This window comes from Eschrichtius robustus, chromosome 7 (assembly GCF_028021215.1).
Source record: "Eschrichtius robustus isolate mEscRob2 chromosome 7, mEscRob2.pri, whole genome shotgun sequence".
In the NCBI taxonomy this organism is placed as follows: domain Eukaryota; kingdom Metazoa; phylum Chordata; class Mammalia; order Artiodactyla; family Eschrichtiidae; genus Eschrichtius; species Eschrichtius robustus.
The window spans coordinates 123,923,157-123,933,464 of NC_090830.1; positions in this window are offsets into that span (position 1 = coordinate 123,923,157).

The window sequence follows — 10,308 nt, forward strand, 5'->3', positions numbered from 1 at the left end:
ATACATTCATATATATATATAGTGTTATTCATGTAAAATATGAATACTGACTGGATATTTTAAAATATTAAGGAAACACTGTAGTACTTTTTGATGTGATAGTGGTTTTGTTATGCTTTAAAATAAATAACACATACAGAAATATTTACAGATGAAATCATTTGATGTCTGGGATTCACTTTAAAATAATCAAGAGTTTGAGAGGGGGAATGGGGAGTATAGAAAACATAAAATGGACCATGACAATCATTGAAACTGAGTAGTGAGTTCATAGAAGTTCCTTATACTATTCTGTCTAGCGTTGAATACAGAATATGATAAATTTGAAATTTTCCATAATGAAGAGATTTTTAAAACACTAAAAACAAAATTTAAAGCAAATCATAAGACAGCTGAAATGCCACAAGGGTGGATATATTTTATATAAAGTATTCTATTGCTTATAATAGCATTTAAAATAATAAAATAATAATTATAATAAAATAATAAAAGGAAAAAGAAAGCAGGAAGCTAGGCGGGCAGGCAGGCAGGCATGAACAAAAAGAAGGAGGAAAGGAGACTTGAAGATCCAACAATAGAAAAAAGCTAAATAAATTGTATTATATGCAGATATAGACACACACATTATTATTCAGCCCTTAAATGACACTATATGATGACAGGGAAAGATATCCATAACAATTCATTAGGTGAAGAAAGCAAACTGAAAAAAAGTACTATCGATATTTCTTATTTGTGTTTATTTGTGTAGATCTAAACAAACACAGAAAATGGATGACAAAGATGAAGATTAAACAGTGATTATATGGTGGGGAGGACGGTGGCTTATAGATGATTTTAATTTTCTTCCTTTTATGCATCTATATTTCCTAAATGTTCTATAATGAACCTGTATTACTATTATAAGATTTTTTTGAATCCTCTGTTGAATCAACAATCCATTCTAGGAATCTTTTTTAAGTAAATAACCGGATATATGCTCAAAGACTGCTTAGGACAGTCACTGCAGCATTATTTATAATAGTAGGAAAATTGTAAATAATCCAATTATCCCACAGTAAGAGAATGATTAAATAAATTATGGTATTGAGATGACAAAAATTTCTCATATTCCTAGGAAAATGCTGATTGTTCTGTAATCATGGTAACAAGTACCACTATAACCTGGTTTTAAACCCTTTCTACCCATCAATGCAACTTGCTTTGGTGAACATGCTTTGGCAAACCAACCAGTAAGTGACAGTCTCTTACATCCCAAAGTCAGCCAATCAGGAACGAAGTTAGTCCAATAAATATGCTTCTCAATGCCAACCAATCAACAGAAGTCTCACTAGAATAACCACATTTCTAGAGTTGCTATCAACCTACTTTTGCCCTTGAAAGTCTGCCAATCCCTGAACTCCACACTCTCCCAAACTGTGCGTGCAATGATCAGTCTGTTCTGCTTGGTGAGATTGGTTGACCAGCATTCTGCTCCCTTACTACAATCACCAATACATTCAGCTTTGCTGTGAGCAGTATTTGTGTGTGTGTGTGTGTGTGTATCTGTGTACACACTGAGGGAGCACACATAAACACATATGTACAAACCTATTATGAAATATCATGCATTTATTAAAATTTTTATTTTCAAAGACTATATAATGGCAAGTAAGATGTTCAAAATACATAATGTGAGAAAGCTGAATACTGAACTGTGTATTATATAATCCTAATCAGAGAGACAGAAAGATAGAGAGAGGAAGGGGGGCCAAGAAAGACAGAGAAACTGGAAAGAAAATACACCAAAATGTTGAAAGTAGTTCCATCTGGATTTTGAGACGATGGGTGATTTTTATCTTCTTTATTTTGTTATTTTATTTTCAAAAAAACCTACAATGACCAGTTACCACTTTAATAATGATGGGGGAAGACTGTTTCTAAAAACAATCTTGATTTAGCATTATAGAACTAAACCAGTTAATTTTAAATGCTATCTGAGACCTCCTATGAATCTCATAAGATTCTTTCATTGATGAAGTAGGCCATGATATGAATCCAAAGGCCTACATTCAACACATATTTATTGTGTGCTTCTATGAACCAGACACCAAATTAGGTTCTCAGACAGGTATAAGAGAGTGGTCCCACTTTACTGATGTAACAATTCCCTGAAAACCAGGTGGAAAAGGACATTTTCATAAATTGCACTGAGCTTCTGAAGTTGTGCTTTTCCCTTCAAACACATTCACGTTCTTACGATTAGTGGGGACCATCAATATAGGAAGTAAAGGCAAGAAGCAAAGTATAGGTGTTCGTGGCAGGACTGTGAATAATGATCTATGAAATGCGGGACAATTAAAAAATAGAAGCAGCCAGGACTGGGTATTAGAGAGCGGAAAATAAATTTTACGTCTCCTACTATCTTTTTCTTTATTTTGGAGGGAGAGAAGCTTTAGCTTCTTCTTTTCTTAATAAAAGTTGTGTCATGTTCTAATTGCATTTAATTAAGCTGTATTTCTAGTGCTGAAAATATGGAAAGAAGCACTGGAGCCTGCTGGGTCTCCACTTCCTAATTCATGCAAGCAGCTCTTAAATGGGTAAGAAATGATGATTGAATATTGTGAACCGGCACAATAGTTAATCTTGTATGAATAGGCAGTAGGAGGGGAATGTGTTTGTCTTGGGTTTGTTAGGAAGGTTTTCATGATCAAACACTGAATGAGGATTTTCCCCATTTTCTGCCTGCTGACGGTGCATCGCTGATAGTTTGACTGAATGAGGTTCTTAGATTTAATAAAATAGAAAAAGGCAGTGAGGCATTTCCCAAAATGACTTGCAAGAAATATTTGGCAAAAATAATGGAGATTCAGAGATTACTGGTACAAAGAGCTCTATCAATTTCTTCCACCAGACTGTGCTCACTTGCTCTGTGTTTCCTGCTGATTTTAGAATTTACTCCATTTGCTGCCCAGATAGCAGCAACTCCCCTTAATAGAGACCTTTCTTCATAAACTATGAGGTGCTAAGGAATTAATCAAAATTTTCAGTGGGTAAGCAGTAAATGGAGAGTCTGTACAATCCTTAATAATGATACCTTCATGAAGTCTTCTGAGTTTACATAGTGCTTTCACAGACTGTGAACTCATTCAATTCTCGTTCTAATCCTGTGATTTGGGGACTATTATCCCAGCTTTACAGCTGAGAAAACTGAGGCTTAGAATAGTTAAGTGAGTTGCCCAAGGTCTCTCAGTGAGTAAATGCTAGAGTTCAGACCCAGGTCTGGGACTTGATCCAGTCTACCTGAACCACCACGTTTAAAAGAGCAGAAAGGAACATTCAGATCTGAGGTCTGAGTATCTGGGACACTGCCTCTTGTTAATAGGTGACATGAGGCACACCAATCAACCTCTCTGAACCATAGTTTTCTCATTGGAAAAGCAGAGATAATTATGCCAGTTATCAATTTATTATTATCTCTCAGCTTCAAATCCGCCCTTCACTGCCGTGATTTGTGATCCTGCAGCTTACTGGAAGATGAGACTGCCATCTGGCCATTTTGGGCTTCTTATGCCACTGAGTCAATAAGCAGATAAAGATGTTACACTAATGGCTAGGATGACTGATCCCAATCACCCAGGGGAAATTAAGTTCCTGCTACACATTAGAGGTAGGAAAGACTATGTCTGGAACACAGAGGATTCTCCAGAGTTCCTCTTAGTACTTTCCTGCCAATAGTAAAGGTTAATAGAAAACTATAGAAGCAAAAACACGAAAAGCAGGATGATGGAGGACTCAGAACCTTGGGGAATGAAAGTTTGGGTCATCTCACCAATGGTCAGCAGGGCAGCATTCCTTCTGGAGGCTCTAGGGGAGAATCTGCTTCCTTGTCTTTTCCAATTACTAAAAACTATGGGTATTCGTTGACTCATGGCCGCCTTCCAGAAATGTCATCGCTCCAACCTCTGCTTTCATCATCTATCATCTTTTTAGACACTGACTTTCCTCTTACAAGGACCTTTGTAATAACATTGTTCCCACCCAGATAATCCAAAATAATCTCCTCATCTCAAACTCCTTAGCTTAGTCACATCTGCAAAATCCCTTTCCCACATAAGGCAGCAAATTCACAGATTCCAGAGTTTAGGACATAGGCATCTTTAGGGAGGCCATTATTTAGCCTACAGTTGAACCAATGTATTCATTCATTAAAACAAAAAAACAAAAAAACCCAACCTGTGTTGCCCAAATAATATTGTAATAACAATAATGAGAATTTTGAAGTCACCCATTTAAAGGAAATGTTTGTCTTCTACGCAAAAGTATCTGTAATTCAGATGTTTGTCATCTGCTTTACCTTGGGTGAAGAACAGTGGGGTTTCAAGAACTCTTGCTTCCTCTGCAGAAATGATACTGCTCATAGTTTTCTTAAAATATACTCATTTTAATTTTTAAATGAGTATAATTTTAAATGAGTATAATTTTTAAATGAGAAAAATAAAGATGAGGAAAAGAAAAGAAAAAAAGGTTTGAGCAAGATGCAGAGTAGAAGGGAGACAAAAATTCAGAAGCAGCTTCTTAGCACCACTTCAGAAAGGGAGAAAAATAAAAGAAAGAAAAAAGCAAAGCATACCAGAAATATTTGCCATTCTCAGGAAATGGAACTCAAGTGAGAGGAAGTATAAACTCTGACTTGGAGGACGCTGAAGGCCGGGGGGAAATCTTCTTTCATTTGACCATACTTCAAAACAATACAGAGCAAGTGAGTGTCTCTTAGAGTAAATGGCAGAAGGGATTGATTTTTAAATTACTTTTAAATCATAAAATCCCACGATTGTAAAGCATTTTGGGTAGTCATCCGGCAGTATACCAGGAACTTTGTTGGAGAAGAAAATCGAGGAAGACATTTAATGAGAAGCACTAATAAATGCATGTCTCTGTTTTACTGAAGTTGTCTATTCTTCTTAGCAGTTGAGTTTTCATCCTAGAGAAGAATTATTTATGAAAGGTGAGCATTGGAACAGTCTGTCCTGAAAGTCTAGCAGAAAATATGACATTTTATAAGTTTCATAAAAATCGTATGTAAAGAGATGCCTGGCTGAGAGTGGGTTAAAATATTTTCTGCAACTTTGATGTTTGTAATCTTTAAAAAGTACCAATTCATTTCTCTAAGCAGGTTGTGTTTCTCTCAAAAGGTAGAGGCTTGAATTCAACATACATTTTCCACAGTTATGTCAGTGTTCTTTATTCTCTAATGGAAATTGAATCCCTTCTGGGTGAATTATCTGAAAATCAATTTGCCTAATGCCAGTTTACAGAAATTCAATTCATCCAGTGACAGTTTACCAAATGAACAAGTCTCCAAATTTATTGAATGTACTGATTTATTAAAAAAACTTTAAAAAATTTATTTTAATATTATTTCTGACTTTTCAAACATTAAAGAGTATCCCAAACAGATGAGAAGTACATTATACAATCCTGTCATGTATTAAACACTAAAAAATTTATTTCTAACCGGGAGAAATTCTATACATAGACTGTAGCAGTTTGCAGAAAGACTTAACGTGAAAAAGGGAAATTATTTCACTGAGTGGAAAGAATGCCTGGGAGGGGTTAGCATAATGTACTATAGGATTAATACTTCAAACTTAGGTTACCTTAACAATAAACATGAAATTGTAAAGGAAGAATTTTTTTAAAGTTTTAAAAATCCTTAAAAGTTTAAGTCAAGAAATGAACCAGAAAGTGACAAGGACGATCACATCACATAATAAATTCAAACTACAAATAGCTAAAAGTAACAAACATTGATTTGTTACTTGGAAAAATAAAGTGTCTTAAAAGTGCTAAAATATTAGAAAAACACAGGTAATTCCCTGGCCGTCCAGTGGTTAGGACTCTGAGATTTCACTGCTGAGGTCCGAGGTCGGGGAACTAGGATCCCACAAGCCGCAAGGCAGGCCAAAAAATAAAAAATAAAAATAAAATATTAGAAAAACAGAAAATAATACTTTTAAAATGACATTTAAAGAATTAGAAATCAATGTAAACATAAAAATTCCTAACTGAAATGTTAAGGTGTCAGTTACAGTTGAATTTTGATATAAAATATATACTTAGAAGACTAAACCACTTTATAATCCGGAGTGGTTGGCTACCTGATTGTCCCTTAAAGTGCTGTTATGGAGACAAAAGAGAACCAGTCAACTAAAACGTCACAGGAATATTCAAATGCTGTTAAAACTGTTGCATTCAATTCTAAGTAATCATAATGATTATATTCAATTTGAGGTGCTACAAAAATGGGCTGGTAAAATCCACTATGCATTGCTCTAAATAATCATAATGATTATAAATGATTATAAAAGCACGGTTTTTGTCAATGGGTAAATTTATTGAACAGGTCACCTTTCAGTTGGACCATGTGACACATAATTGAAATCCCAGATGGCTCCTCACTGTCTTACAAAAACCCAAACTCTTGACCTTAATGTACCAGGTCTCTCACAGTAAAGCTCCTGCCTACTTTTCTATTCTCATCTAACTTCAATTAGTCATGCTGGCTGCTTCTTGTTCTAAAATTCTACTTCTGCTCTTTCTGGCTTCGTGACCTTTGCTCTCAATAGTCTCTCTGCTTGGAAGACTCTTCTCATGACTGTCTCCTTCTCTTGTCTTTGCATGCTTATTATCTATCTTCCTCTCTAGCATGTAAACTCTATGAGAATTAAAGTTATACTTTAAACCAAGCATCTTTTCCTGACACACAGAGTAGGCACAATGTAAATGTTTGTTGAATAAATCAGAGGATAGATAAATTTATCTTTGAGAACACACCTCTTTTTTATTAAAAAAAGAAATCACTTGACTGGGTCTTTTAGCAATGTGAAAATAGAGCAAAGAACTTCTTTTGGAATGGAGACTTTTGAGACAATGAATCCTCTGCCAGTTATCCTTACCCCACGTCCACATAAATGGAAGCCTCCCTTTCCACTTGAGGACCATTTCCCCACCTAATGGGAAAGTGCTTGACTCCAGAATGTACTGACTTCAGGGATTTGGAAGGATCTAAAACTGTCTATGAAGAGTCCATGTAAGAATGACTCATCTTGTAAGAGCTGTCATTGAATATGATTCTGTGAAAGTGTAGGTGCATGGATCAGCCGAAGTCAACCAATGGCCCATGTGGGAATTGTATCTGCTTGTATATATTAATACCTTCTTTGGGAGGCTTGGTTCCAAAGCATGCTTTAAAGACAACAGTGTTAATTCCTGAAATTGCTTCAGAGGAAGAGATGAAAGAGTTGCATTACTTTTGTAACCTGTGGCCCCAGTCAACCTCTGTGATTTTTCACTTCCCACTGAACTCTTGTTATTGAAAAAAAGCTAATTAGAAGTCAGAGGAGGTTAAAGTTCCCCCAAAGACAGACTTTCAAAGAGAAAATTGGGGAAAGTTTTCCAAGCTTGATAATAAGAAGAGTTTTGATAGCTATTAAGGTGACCTCAAGTTCACCTTCAAGCAAAATTTTGAGGAAACTGGTATAAGCCTCAATCTATATTTACTCAGTGAACTGAAAGAAAAAGGGAAAGAATCTAGACATTGTCTTGCCTGTCCTAGGTAAATCAATAAGGAGGCTGCTCTTTTTTGAAGGCTTGTGTGGACTTAATGATCCTCAAATCCTGAGTTCAGAATTCAAAATTTATATGTATGTAATTATTGCAAATCTCACTCAGAAGCACAAGTTCAAAATAAAAGACTCAATGAAAATGCATGTGGAATGCTGACTACAAATTATCATACATATTGTCATCCTCTATTCAAATATTTATCTTTTCTGGGGACTCTATGCTCATGGGGATTGGTAATGAGATATTGAGCCTTTTGCTGTTAATATTCTGTTTCAAATTGAGCCCAGCTTTACAAGGGAAAAAACACTGTTGTCATCTTCGTTTTCACTGGCTGCTTTCTGTAAAGACATAGGAGGATACTGTCAGAACTGGCTCTGGGGGAAAATTGCAAAGTTGAGGTTGGCTTTCACTCTCATTTCCTCAGAGTCTTCCGTTTATTTCCTCCCCCCCACCCCCCATTCCTGAGAGTTTGCAGTGTATTGCCCTAACAAGGGAGCCCCTTTGCTGGGACCTCTATCTTCCTTCTCTCCCTCCTTCCATCAGAATATGCTCTCTCTGATTTTTTTTTTTTTTTTTTCTTAAATTGCTTATGGTCAACAGGAGAAACCAAGGCTTCGCAATGGGTGCCAGGCCACCTCTTAGCAACAAGAAGACATCTCGTAATACCAGGCCACCTGGATGTCAGGAGCTCCTAGCTAGCTAGCTATCATCTATTTGTCTATGGTCCTATCTACATCTGTCTATATATAATCGTAATTTGCATATATATAACATCTTAGATATATATGTATATAATCTTACACATATACATGTATGTGTGTTTTTTGGTATCTATGTTTTTATGATATATGATGTAGATATATGATATAGGTATAAATATGATATGGATATATGATTGATAGATAGATAGATAGATACAAAGTACCAGTGATTCCTAACTGGGGGTGATTCTGCCCCCACTCTCCCATTGGCCAGGGATGTTGCTAAATATCCTATAAGGCACATAATAAATCTATACAAAAAAAATTATCTGGTCCAAAAATGTCAAGCTCTGTTCTTTTTGAGAAAAGCAGAGAAACTGAAGAAAAACAAAATCTCTTCAATGTGGCTGTCACTGTGTTCCTCAAAACCTTGGATATGAAGCTGCCGTCTCAGAGTTAAACTAAATATGAATTCCTAATGGATGGGAGCAGAGATTACTAAGTACCTTAGTGGGACCAAATGGTTCCCAAGGCAGTAAGAATGGACATTAATCAGATTGAAACCAGTAATACACATCTAAATAATGAGGACAGGGGAGGGTTTGACCAGCCAAGGAGGTAGAAATCACTTGTCAGAGACAAGGCTAGCAGCGCCCATCTAAGCACTGGTAGCAGATGGGGGGCGCTTCCAGTTGTCTTCTTCCGGTGTTCCTGTGTGGATGCCATCAGATGTCCAAATTGCAAAACTCCTGCCTCCCACTCCTACACCTCCAGCTTATTCCATCCTTTCCAAACAAGTGTCTGATAAATTATTTCCCCACGTGGCTTGCCTACATGGAGAAAAAGCATTGATCTGGCTTACACAAATATTCAGCATGTCTAATGATTATTTTTCATATTAAAAATTATAAGCAGGGACCCTGATTATATGACAGTGCAGGGTGAGCTATCCAGGCGCATCACCTTGCGAACCCCATGAAGTTTCTGACGCTACCAGGCTAATATGGAAGGGATGCCCCAATGGGAACAGTCCACATGGTCACATGGTCTGGAGTTAAAAGAAATCCAGATTGCACACTGTTATGGGTTGAATTGTGTCCCCAAAAAAGATATGTTGAAGGCCTAGCCCCCCAGTACCTCAAAATGTGATCTTATTTGAAAGAGGGTCATTGCAGATGGAATTAAGTTAAAATGAGGACATTTAGGAATAGGGCTGGCCTTTAATCCAACATGACTGGAGGTAAGATTGGAGAGATGTTAACATAAGCCAATAAAACACCTGGGGCTCTCGGAAGCTGAAGAAGCAAGCAAGGATTCTCCCCCGGAGACTTTGGAGGGAACATGGCCCTTGATTTCAGATGTCTAGACTTCAGAACTGTGAGAGAATAAGTTTCTTTGTATGTAAAGCCACCCAGTTTGTGGTCACTTGTTATGGCAGCCCTAGGAAATAATACACCTGTTGAAGAGGGGAGGACACCTGATGGTCTCACAAGCCCGCGGTGCCAGAAGTAATGTGTTCAAGGAGGAAAGAGTCTATGAGACCTAGAGCTGGGTCCAAGAGGAAGTTTGAGAACAAGAGTGTTTGAGATAGAGAAGTGGGTGAAGTCCCCTCTTAGAAGTATAATCTCAAAGCATGGAATTCATCTGGGCTTCCATTTACCATGACTGAATACAAGAAGGGAACCAGGAATGGAAACTTTAGAAGTCCTTAATATCTGTCTATTTTCCCTATATGATTATCAGTAAAATCCTTAAGGGCTACAGAAGTAGCAAGAAAAGTAGAAGGAGGGGCTGTGGTCTTGAGAGTTAGGTAACTGGAAAGACGATTGCACCCTGTAGCCTGGTGTGGGGAGAAGAATTCCAAACGAAAGAGATCATGGAAATAGGAACAGAAAATCGGGTGTCGGTTTCACAGTCTCCCCCTTGACCAGCTTCCTTAGAGGGGGATCCTGGAAAACCACTCAGGAATCACCACTTCATTTGCCTCATAGGCAATCTT